Source organism: Arachis hypogaea, chromosome 9, assembly GCF_003086295.3.
Source record: "Arachis hypogaea cultivar Tifrunner chromosome 9, arahy.Tifrunner.gnm2.J5K5, whole genome shotgun sequence".
Classification (NCBI taxonomy): Eukaryota; Viridiplantae; Streptophyta; class Magnoliopsida; order Fabales; family Fabaceae; genus Arachis; species Arachis hypogaea.
This window is the reverse complement of record NC_092044.1, coordinates 100,382,697-100,393,826: the sequence shown is the minus strand read 5'-3', so window position 1 is coordinate 100,393,826 and position 11,130 is coordinate 100,382,697. Positions and strand designations below refer to the sequence as shown.

General features: G+C 33.0%; 1 non-coding gene across 1 annotated transcript; it reads left to right on the top strand.

The window, feature by feature from the left end:
- The first annotated feature begins 4,310 nt into the window (after positions 1 to 4,310).
- On the top strand, positions 4,311 to 4,414 carry LOC112713377 (small nucleolar RNA R71). Its single transcript, XR_003158350.1, has one exon. It is a non-coding gene; the product is annotated as a small nucleolar RNA R71 (small nucleolar RNA).
- Positions 4,415 to 11,130: the final 6,716 nt, after the last annotated feature.

Here is an 11,130-nt window from a genome sequence, read left to right as displayed (position 1 = left end):
CTATTGGCTTTTTCTGCTTGCTTTTTCTTTTTCTTTCTATTTATTTATTTATTTATTTTTTTCGTAAGCTTTTGCTTTTTCACTACTTTTTCTTGCTTCAAGAATCAATTTTCATGATTTTTCAGATTATCAATAACATTCTCTTTGTTCATCATTCTTTCAAGAGCCAACAATTTTAACATTCATAAATAACAAGATCAAAATTATGCATTGTTCAAGCATTCATTCAGAAAACAAAAGTATTGTCACCACATCAATATAATTAAACTAAATTCAAGGATAATTTCAAAATTCATGTACCTCTTGTTCTTTTGTTTTAGAAACATTTTTCATTTAAGAGAGGTGAAGGAATCATGGAATTATTTATAGCCTTAAGACATAGTTACTCAATACCAATGATCATGAAGTAGAGACACAAAACATAAACACACATATAGCATAAAAACCGAAAAACAGAAAAAAAATAAGAACAAGGAATGAGTCCACCTTAGTGATGGTGGCGCTTTCTTCTTGAAGAACCAATGATGTCCTTGAGTTCTTCTATGTCTCTTTCTTGCTTTTGTTGCTCCTCCCTCATTACTCTTTGATCTTCTCTAATTTCATGGAGAATGATGGAGTGTTCTTGATGTTCCACCCTTAATTGATCCATATTGTAACTCAAATCTTCTAGAGAATTGTTGAGTTGTTCCCAATAGTTGTTGGGAGGAAAGTGCATCCCTTGAGGCATCTCCGGGATTTCTTGGTGATGAGCTTCCTTATGCGTCTCTTGGGTTCCATGAGTGGGCTCTCTTGTTTGCTCCATCCTTTTCTTAGTGATGGGCTTGTCCTCCTCAATGGGGATGTCTCCTTCTATGATGACTCCAGCTGAGTAACATAGATGGCAAATATGATGAGGAAAAGCTAGCCTTGCCAAGGTAGAGGGCTTTTCGGCTATTTTTGTAGAATTCAAGGGAGATGACTTCATGAACTTCTACTTCCTCTCCATTCATGATGCTATGAATCATGATAGCCCGATCCACAGTAACTTCAGATCGGTTGCTAGTGGGGATGATGGAGCATTGGATGAACTCCAACCATCCTCTAGCCACAGGCTTAAGGTCCAGTCTTCTTAATTGAACCGACTTGCCTTTGGAGTCTCTTTTTCATTGAGCTCCTTCAACACATATGTCCATAAGGACTTGGTCCAACCTTTGATCAAAGTTGACCCTTCTTATGTAGGGGTGTGCATCCCCTTGCATCATGGGCAAGTTGAATGCCAATCTCACATTTTCCGGAATAAAATCTAAGTATTTCCCCCGAACCATTGTAAGATAGTTCTTTGGATTCGGGTTCATACTTTGATCATGGTTCCTAGTGATCCATACATTGGCATAGAACTCTTGAACCATCAAGATTCTGACTTGTTGAATGGGGTTGGTCAGAACTTCCCAACTTCTTCTTTGGATCTCATGTCGGATCTCCGGAAACTCATTTTTCTTGAGCTTGAAAGGACCTCAGGGATCACATTCTTCTTAGCCATAACATCATAGAAGTGGTCTTGATGGGCTATGGAAATGAATCTCTCCATCTCCCATGACTCGGAGGTGGAAGCTTTTGTCTTCCCTTTCCCTTTTCTAGAGGTTTCTCCGGCCTTAGGTGCCATTAATGGTTATGGAAAAACAAAAAGCTATACTTTTACCACACCAAACTTAAAATTTTGCTCGCCCTCGAGCAAGAGAAGAAAGAATAGATGGAGAAAAAGAAGAAGATATGGAAGAGAGGGAGAGAAGGTTGTGTTTCGGCCAAGGTGGAGAAGAGAGGGTTGTGTTGTGTGAAGATGAAGAAGAATGGAGGGGTATTTATAGTGGAGGGAGAGGGGTTAAGGTTCGGCCATATTGGGTGGGTTGGGTGGGAAAGTGATTTTGAATTTTGAAGGTAGGTGAGGTTTATGGGGAAGGGTGGATGGATGTGAGTGGTGAAGGTGGGTAATTGGGAAGAGAGATTGAGGTGATTGGTGAAGGGTTTTTGGGGAAGAGTGTTTATGGGGAAGAGAGGATGAATGTGAAGAAGAGGAGAGAGGGTGAGTTGAGGTAAGTGGGGATCTTGTGGGATCCACAGATCCTGAGATGATCCTGTAGGGTCCATAGATCCTGAGGTGTCAAGGATTTACATCCCTGCACCAATTAGGCATGTAAAATGCCTTTACATACAATTCTGGCGTTTAAACGCCGAAGTGATGCTTATGTTGGGCGTTCAATGCCCAACTGCAGCATGTTTCTGGCGTTGAACGCTAGTTCCATGCTTGTTTCTGGCGTTTAGCGCCAGCTCTCCTCAGGGTATATTCCTGGCGTTCAAACGCCAGGATGCTGCTTGTTTTTGGCGTTCAACGCCAGATCCATGCTCTGTTCTGGCGTTGAACGCCAGCCAGATGCTCCTTACTGGCGTTTAAACGCCAGTAAGTCCTTCCTCCAGGGTGTGATTTTTCTTCTGCTGTTTTTAATTCTGTTTTTAATTTTAATATTTCTTTCGTGACTCCACATGATCATGAACCTAATAAAACATAAAAGAACAATAAAAATAAAAATAAAATTAGATAAATAAAAATTGGGTTGCCTCCCAATAAGCGCTTCTTTAATGTCAATAGCTTGACAGTGGGCTCTCATGGAGCCTCACAGGTGATCAGGTCAATGTTGTAGACTCCCAACACCAAACATAGAGTTTAGATGTGGGGATTCAACACCAAACTTAGAGTTTGATTGTGGGGGCGTTGTTTGACTCTGTACTGATAGAAGCTTTTCATGCTTCCTCTCCATTGTTAAAGAAGAAGATCCTTGAGCCTTAAACACAAGGTAGTCCCCATTCAATTGAAGGACTAATTCTCCTCTATTAACATCTATTACAGCTCCTGCTGTGGCTAGGAAAGGTCTTCCAAGGATGATACATTCATCCTCCTCCTTCCTAGTGTCTAAGATTATGAAATCAGCAGGGATGTAAAGGCCTTTAACCTTCACTAATACGTCCTCTACTAATCCATAAGCCTGTCTTACTGACTTATCTGCCATTTGTAATGAGAACATGGCAGGTTGTACCTCAATGGTTCCCAGCTTCTCCATTACAAAGAGTGGCGTAAGATTTATACCTGACCCCAGGTTACGCAGAGCTTTTTCAAAGATCATGGTGCCTATGGTGCAGGGTATTACGAATTTCCAGGATCTTGTCTCTTTTGAGGTAAAGTTTGCTGAACCCATGTAGCTAGTTCACTAATGAGCAAGGGAGGTTCATCTTTCCAAGTCTCATTACCAAATAACTTGGCATTCAGCTTCATGATAGCTCCTAAATATTGAGCAACTTGCTCTCCAGTTACGTCCTCATCCTCTTCAGAGGAAGAATAGTCTTCAGAGCTCATGAATGGCAGAAGGAAGTTTAATGAGATCTCTATGGTCTTTATATGAGCCTCAGATTCCCTTGTGTCCTCAATAGGGAACTCCTTCTTGCTTGAGAGACGTCCCATGAGGTCTTCCTCATTGGGATTCACGTCCTCTCCTTCCTTTCTAGGTTCAGCCATGTTGATTATATCAATGGCCATGCACTCTCTTTTTGGATTCTCTTCAGTATTGCTTGGGAGAGTACTAGGAGGAGTTTCAGTGATTTTCTTACTCAATTGGCCCACTTGTGCCTCCAGATTTCTAATGGAGGACCTTGTTTCACTCATAAAACTTAAAGTGGCCTTAGACAGATCAGAGACTAAGTTTGCTAAGTTAGAGGTGCTCTGTTCAGAATTCTCTGTCTGTTGCTGAGAAGATGATGGATAAGGCTTAATATTGCTGAGCCTATTTCTTCCACCATTATTAAAGCCTTGTTAAGGCTTTTGTTGATCCTTCCATGAGAAATTTGGATGATTTCTCCATGATGAATTATAGGTGTTTCCATAAGGTTCACCCATATAATTTACCTCTGCTATTGCAGGGTTCTCAGGATCATAAGCTTCTTCTTCAGAAGATGCCTCTTTAGTACTGTTGGAAGCATTTTGCCATCCATTCAGACTTTGAGAAATCATGTTGACTTGCTGAGTCAACATTTTGTTCTGAGCCAATATGGCATTTAGAGCATCAATTTCAAGAACTCCCTTCCTTTGAGGCGTCCCATTATTCACAGAATTTCTCTCAGAAGTGTACATGAACTGGTTATTTGCAACCATGTTAATAAGTTCTTGAGCTTCTGCAGGCATTTTCTTTAGGTGAATGGATCCACCTGTAGAATAGTTCAGTGACATCTTAGAGAACTCAGATAGATCATAATAGAATATATCTATCATGGTCCATTCTGAAAACATGTCAGAAGGACATCTTTTGGTCATCTGTTTGTATCTTTCCCAAGCTTCATAGAGGGATTCACCATCTTTTTGTTTGAAGGTCTGAACATCCACTCTAAGCTTGCTCAGCTTTTGAGGAGGAAAGAATTTAGCCAAGAAGGCCGTGACCAGATTATCCCAAGAGTCCAGGCTATCCTTAGGTTGAGAGTCCAACCATGCTCTAGCTCTGTCTCTTACAGCAAAAGGGAAAAGCATGAGCCTGTAGACTTCAAGATCTACTCCATTAGTCTTAACAGTCTCACAGATCTGCAAGAATTCAGTTAAGAACTGGTAGGGATCTTCTGATGAAAGTCCATACAACTTGCAGTTTTGTTGCATTAGAGCAACTAATTGAGGTTTTAGCTCAAAATTGTTTGCTCCAATGGTAGGAATTGAGATGCTTCTTCCATCAAACTTGGAAGTAGGTGTAGTATAATCACCAAGCATCCTTCTTGCATTATTGTTGTTGGGTTCGGCTGCCATCTCCTTTCTTGTTCGAAAATTTCAACAAGGTTATCTCTGGATTGTTGTAATTTAGCTTCTCTTAGTTTCCTCTTCAGAGTCCTTTCAGGTTCTGGATCAGCTTCAACAAGAATGCCTTTTTTGTTGTTCCTGCTGATATGAAGGAGAAGAGAACAGAAAAAGAAGAGGAATCCTCTATGTCACAGTAAAGAGGTTCCTTATTATTAGTAGAAGAAGAAAGGGAATAAAGAAAGGAGAATCCAAACACAAAGGTGAGGATAGGGACAGAGATTTGAGATGAAGATAAGTGTTAGTGAATGAATAAATAAATAGAATAAGATGAGAGAATGAGAATTTTGAAAATAAATTTTGAAAAAAAGTTAGTGATTTTCAAAATTTAAGATAAGAAATAAAATTAAAATTAAAAATTGAAGCAATTAATTAATTAAAAAGAATTTTTGAAAAAAGAGGGAGGTATTTTCGAAAATTAGAGAAAGGAAAGTTGTTAGGTGGTTTTGAAAAAGATAAGAAATAAACAAAAAGTCAAATAGTTAGTTGAAAAAGATTTGAAAATCAAATTTGAAAAGATAAGAAGATAAGAAGTTAGAAAAGATATTTTAAAATCAAATTTTTGAAAAAGATATGATATAAAAGATAAGATAAAAAGATATGATTAAAAAGATATGGTTAGAAAAGATTTAATTTTTAAGATTAAAATTAATTACTTGACTAACAAAAAACTAAAAGATATGATTCTAGAATTTAAAGATTGAACCTTTCTTAACAAGAAAGTAACAAACTTCAAATTTTTGAACCAATCACATTACTTATTAGTTAAGTTTCAAAAATTTTGAAATAAAATTAAGAAAAGATTTTGAAAATAATTTTTGAAATTTTCGAAAATCATGAAAGAAAAATGAAAAAGATTTGAATTTTGAAAAAGTTTTAAAAAAGATAAGATTTTTAAAATTTGAAAATTTGACTTGACTTACAAGAGACAACTAATTTTAAAATTTTTTGATTAAGTTAACCCAAATTTTCGAAATTGAGAGAAAAAAAGGAAAAGATATATTTTTTAATTTTTGAATTTCTAATGATGAGAGAGAAAAACACAAATATGACCCAAAACATGAAAATTTTGGATCAAAACCAATGATGCATGCAAGAACACTATGAATGTCAAAATGAACACCAAGAACACTTTGAAGATCATGATGAACATCAAGAATATATTTTTGAAAAATTTTTTATGCAAAAAAAATATGCAAGACACCAAACTTATAAATTTGCAATGCTTAGATACTATGAATGCACAAATGCATATGAAAAACAACAAAGAACACAAAATAAGAAATTATCAAGATCAAACAAGTAGACTTACCAAGAACAACTTGAAGATCATGAAGAACACTATGACTGCATGAATTTTTTGAAAAATGCAAGAACAATATGAATATGCAATTGACACCAAACTTAAAACATGACACAAGACTCAAACAAGAAACACAAAAATGTTTTTGATTTTTTATAATTTTATTATTTTTTTTGGATTTTATTTTATATTTTTCAAAAAACATATAGGAAAAAGGAAGTAATGAATTCAAAGTCCTCAATCAAAATTCCAGGAATCATACCAGGTTAGTCTAAAGCTTGATGGCTAGCCAAGCTTTAGCATACCATTTTGAAACTCTAGAATTCATTCTTAAAAACTCTGAAGGATTTTTCGAAAACAAAGGAAAAATTTTGAAAATATTTTTGAAAACTTTTTGAAAAGAAAAAAAAATACTTAGTCTGAGCAACAAGATGAACCGTCAGTTGTCCAAACTCGAACATTCTCCGGCAACGGCGCCAAAAACTTGGTGCACGAAATTGTGATCATCAACAATGGCGCCAAAAACTTGGTAGCACTCTCAAACGTGAATCACACTTAGTCACAACTCCGCACAACTAACCAGTAAGTGCACTGGGTCGTCCAAGTAATACCTTACGTGAGTAAGGGTCGATCCCACGGAGATTGTTGGTATGAAGCAAGTTATGGTCATCTTGTAAATCTCAGTCAGGCGGATAGTAAATGTTATGGAGTTTTCGAATAATAAATAAAGCAGAAAATAAAGATAGAAATACTTATGTAAATCATTAGTGGGAATTTCAGATAGGCGTATGAAGATGCTGTGCTCCTTTTGAATCTCTGCTTTCCTACTGCCTTCATCCAATTCTTTTTACTCCTTTCCATGGCAAACTGTATGTAGGGCATCCAAATGCTCTGTCACGGCACGACTAATCATCTGTCGGTTCTCGATCATGTTGGAATAGAATCCCTTGATTCTGTTGCATTTGTCATCACGCCCAACAACCACGAGTTTGAAGCTTGTCACAGTCATTCAATCCCGGAATCCTACTCGGAATACCATAGACAAGGTTTAGACTTTCCGGATTCTCATGAATGCCACCATCAATTCTAACTTATACCACGAAGATTCTGATTAAGGAATCCAAGAGATATGCACCCGGTCTAAAGTAGAACGGAAGTGGTTGTCAGTCACGCGTTCATAGGTGAGAATGATGATGAGTGTCACGGATCATCACATTCATCATGTTGAAGTGCAACGACTATCTTAGAACAGGAATAGCTGAATTGAATAGAAAATAGTAGTAATTGCATTAAAACTTGAGGTACAGCAAAGCTCCAGACCCTTAATCTATGGTGTGTAGAAACTCCACCGTTGAAAATACATAAGTGAAAGTGGTCCAGGCATGGCCGAATGGCCAGCCCCCATGAAGGTCTAAAATCGCATACACTGATTAAAGATCAATCAAAAGACGTCTAATACAATAGTAAAATGTCATATTTATACTACACTAACTACTAGGGTTTACAGAAGTAAGTAATTGATGCAGAAATCCACTTCCGGAGCCCACTTGGTGTGTGCTTGGGCTGAGCTTGAGCTTTACACATGCAGAGGCTTCTTTTGGAGTTCAACACATAAAAAAAGGTCGAAAAACAGTTATTGGTTTTTCCTAGAAAATTAAAACTTTTGCTTGACCCTCAAGCTGAGCTGAGAACATAGGTGCAAATTTTGGGGAGTAAGTTGAAAAGAGAATGTGAGACTTGGAGAAGACGTGTGATGACTTAGGAGTCAAGATTCTCTATGGTCAAGGTATGGTCCTGGCTTGAGAAAAAAGGAGTTAGATCATGGGAAGAGAGGAGCATTCTGCAGTCCACTTTTGCCGTCTATAAATAAGATAAATTTGGAAAAATTGAGAGACTTTAACATAAAACATTTCACAGTCACATAAAACTTGCAAAAATTCTCAATTCTAACGATACAATAGAAAATCACGAAGTACAAATACGAGTGTTTGGAGTCAATTTTTTATTTATTTCATTGTTTTCTTTTTCTTTTCTAACCTTTATTGTTTTTTTACTTTTTATTTAGTTATATAATTTCTTCTGATTTCAAATTTAATTTTGTTTCTTTCTTTCCTTTTGCTTTAATTTACTTATTTATTTTCTCTTTGTCTTTATTTTTTTTACTTATTTATTTGAATTTCTGATTTCAGTTTATTTATTTTTATTTTGTTTTTTTTGTACTTCCAGCATTTTTAATTTTATTTTCTGTTATTTTTCTTATTTTGATTTAATTTTATTTTTTTGTATTTTACTGCACAATTTATTTTTTACATTAACACTAAAAAAATTTTTGGATTGAACCCACTCAAGATTTTAAAAAAATCGTATTTGCTCCCTAAATTAAAATTTTAATACAAACTTAAGTCCACGCCCTATCAAATTTACCAACACTCTAGTGAAACACTATATTAAATTTTTATCTACAAGTAGTTTTCTTTTTCTACATTTTCACCGATAAAAATTCAAATTCTTCGTATTTTTTTTATAATAAAATTTTCCACAAATATTTATACATTGCGGTATCCCTTGTTAGCTAGCCTTCATGAAACTTGTCAAATACAGAGGTTTTTTATTCACCCCGAGCATAAGTCCATAATTTTATTTTGGTTTAATTATTTTATTAGATCTTATAATTTTATTAAATTTATAATTAAATTGTTATATATATTTTTTAATTACATTTTTTATTATTTTTAATTTTATAATTAGATCATTTTCGTGTCCAAAATATTAAAATTAACGATATATTTTTCTCAAAAAATAAATAATCAAAAATTTAATTCTATTTTAATTGTAGGTACCTTCAATTTATGAAAAAAAATATTCTATTAACTCTAACATTTATTATATTGACAAATACTTAATTACAAAATTAAAAATGTTATAAAGACTTAATTAAAAAATATAATATAAAAAGTTAATTAAAAATTTGATAAAATTATAAAGACCAATAGAATAAGAGAAAATTCCACTCCGCCCCTCCTCTACGAGATGTTAAAATGACATTCCCCTCCTCTTTATTTTATAAATGTATATTCCTCTCTCTTTTAACTTTTAAAAAACCTCCTTTTTAATCCATTTTAAATTTTTTTGTGTTAACTAATGTTAACTTTATTCTTTTATTGATTAAATTATATTTTTTAAAAAATTTAATAATTGTATTATTTTTTTCTAAAATACCCTTGAATCATTTTTTAATTATTAAATTATAATTTTACCAAAATTTTTGTTAACAATTTTTTTATATTTTACTATTAATTTTTTGATATCTATATATATTATTTTAACATTAAATAAAAAATTTTAGTAAGATTATTTTTCAATATCAATATACATTAATTGTTATACATATTAACAGTGGTAAGATTTTTTTTATTTAATGTTAAAATAATATATATTGATATCAAAAAATTAATAGTAAATATAAAATATTTGTTAACAAAAATTTGAGTAAAATCACAATTTAATAATTAAAAAATTATTGAAGGGTGGGCGGTATTTTAGAAAAAAATAATTTAATTATTAATTTTTTTAAAATATTTTGGTAAAAATACAATTTAATCAATAAAAAATAATTTATTAATAGGTATTTTGGTAAACAAAATTTAATGATAAAAATAAAATTTTTGTTAATAGACATTTTTTCAAAAAAAATTTTTTTTTTTAAAAATGGATAAAATTAACCTTAGTTAATACAAAAAATTTAAAATAGATTAAAGAAGAGGTTTTTTAAGAATTAGAAAGGAGGAGAATGTACATTTATAAATTAGAAAAAAAAAATATTATTTTAACATCTCATACGAGAAAGAAGTAGAATTTTCTCGTAGAATAATTAAACATTTTATTTATTCTCAGATAAATTAACAAATATGTACCCAAAAAATTATATTACTAAAAAAAATAATCTCAATATACAAATGACAAATAAGAACTTGCCGTCGTACCAGAGTACAGTAATTGATGATATAGTTGCGTGCATAATTGAATAGACCAAGCTATATAATCAAGAAAGGATTTACATGCACCCAATATATTGATTGATGATTTTGTTTGACAAATTAAGGTGGGGAAATGCGACCTTTAGTTAATTTCATTGATTGTGACTTTGTGAGTCTTTGTTTGAGTTGGAGGAATTATTTCCTATGGTCAAGTTTGAGAAATTTCTTAACGTTGCAGTGAGATGAAGTTATATATATATATATATATATATATATATATATATATATATATATATATATATATATATATATATATTATTCTAAGCTAAACTTAATTAATGTAGTAATGATGATGATGATAATAAAAAATAATAATAATAAAAAACTTTGGTCATGCAAGTTTCCAAGAAGTCACGCGGCTTTTGTCATTCAAACACAAGGGCGCACGCAACTATGCAAATTCATATATACTATATAATTTAAGGTGATTTTTTCTAAACCCATGGCAATTTTATGGGTAATTTATCTTTGCATATGTGTCATCATCTCAGTCACTAATTAAAAAAATTTTTAACTTTTCATTAATTGCATTTATTGATAATAGCAAAAGCTTTTAATGAACATATACTATAACAAATACTACATTAATTATTGTATACATATACTATATAGTGTATTGGGGAACATTTATAATTATAATTTATAATCTCTAACTTGTTTTTCATTTTATAAAATACCCTCCATCACTTTCTGAAATTCAACATGCATGTCTCACAAGCCTTTTAAGTCATGTTTCACTTCCTGGAAAACGCATAGAATCCACTGCCCACTGGTTTTTTCGCCTTCGTTCTATACCCACTACCCAACCCTGAATTTTGTTATCCTAGAACCCACTACCCAACCCTGTTTGATTTTTTCACCTTCGTTCTATACCCAGCGTCCATTTAGCAAGAATGATCTCCTTTGAGTAACAGGTTTCAGAATTGGTA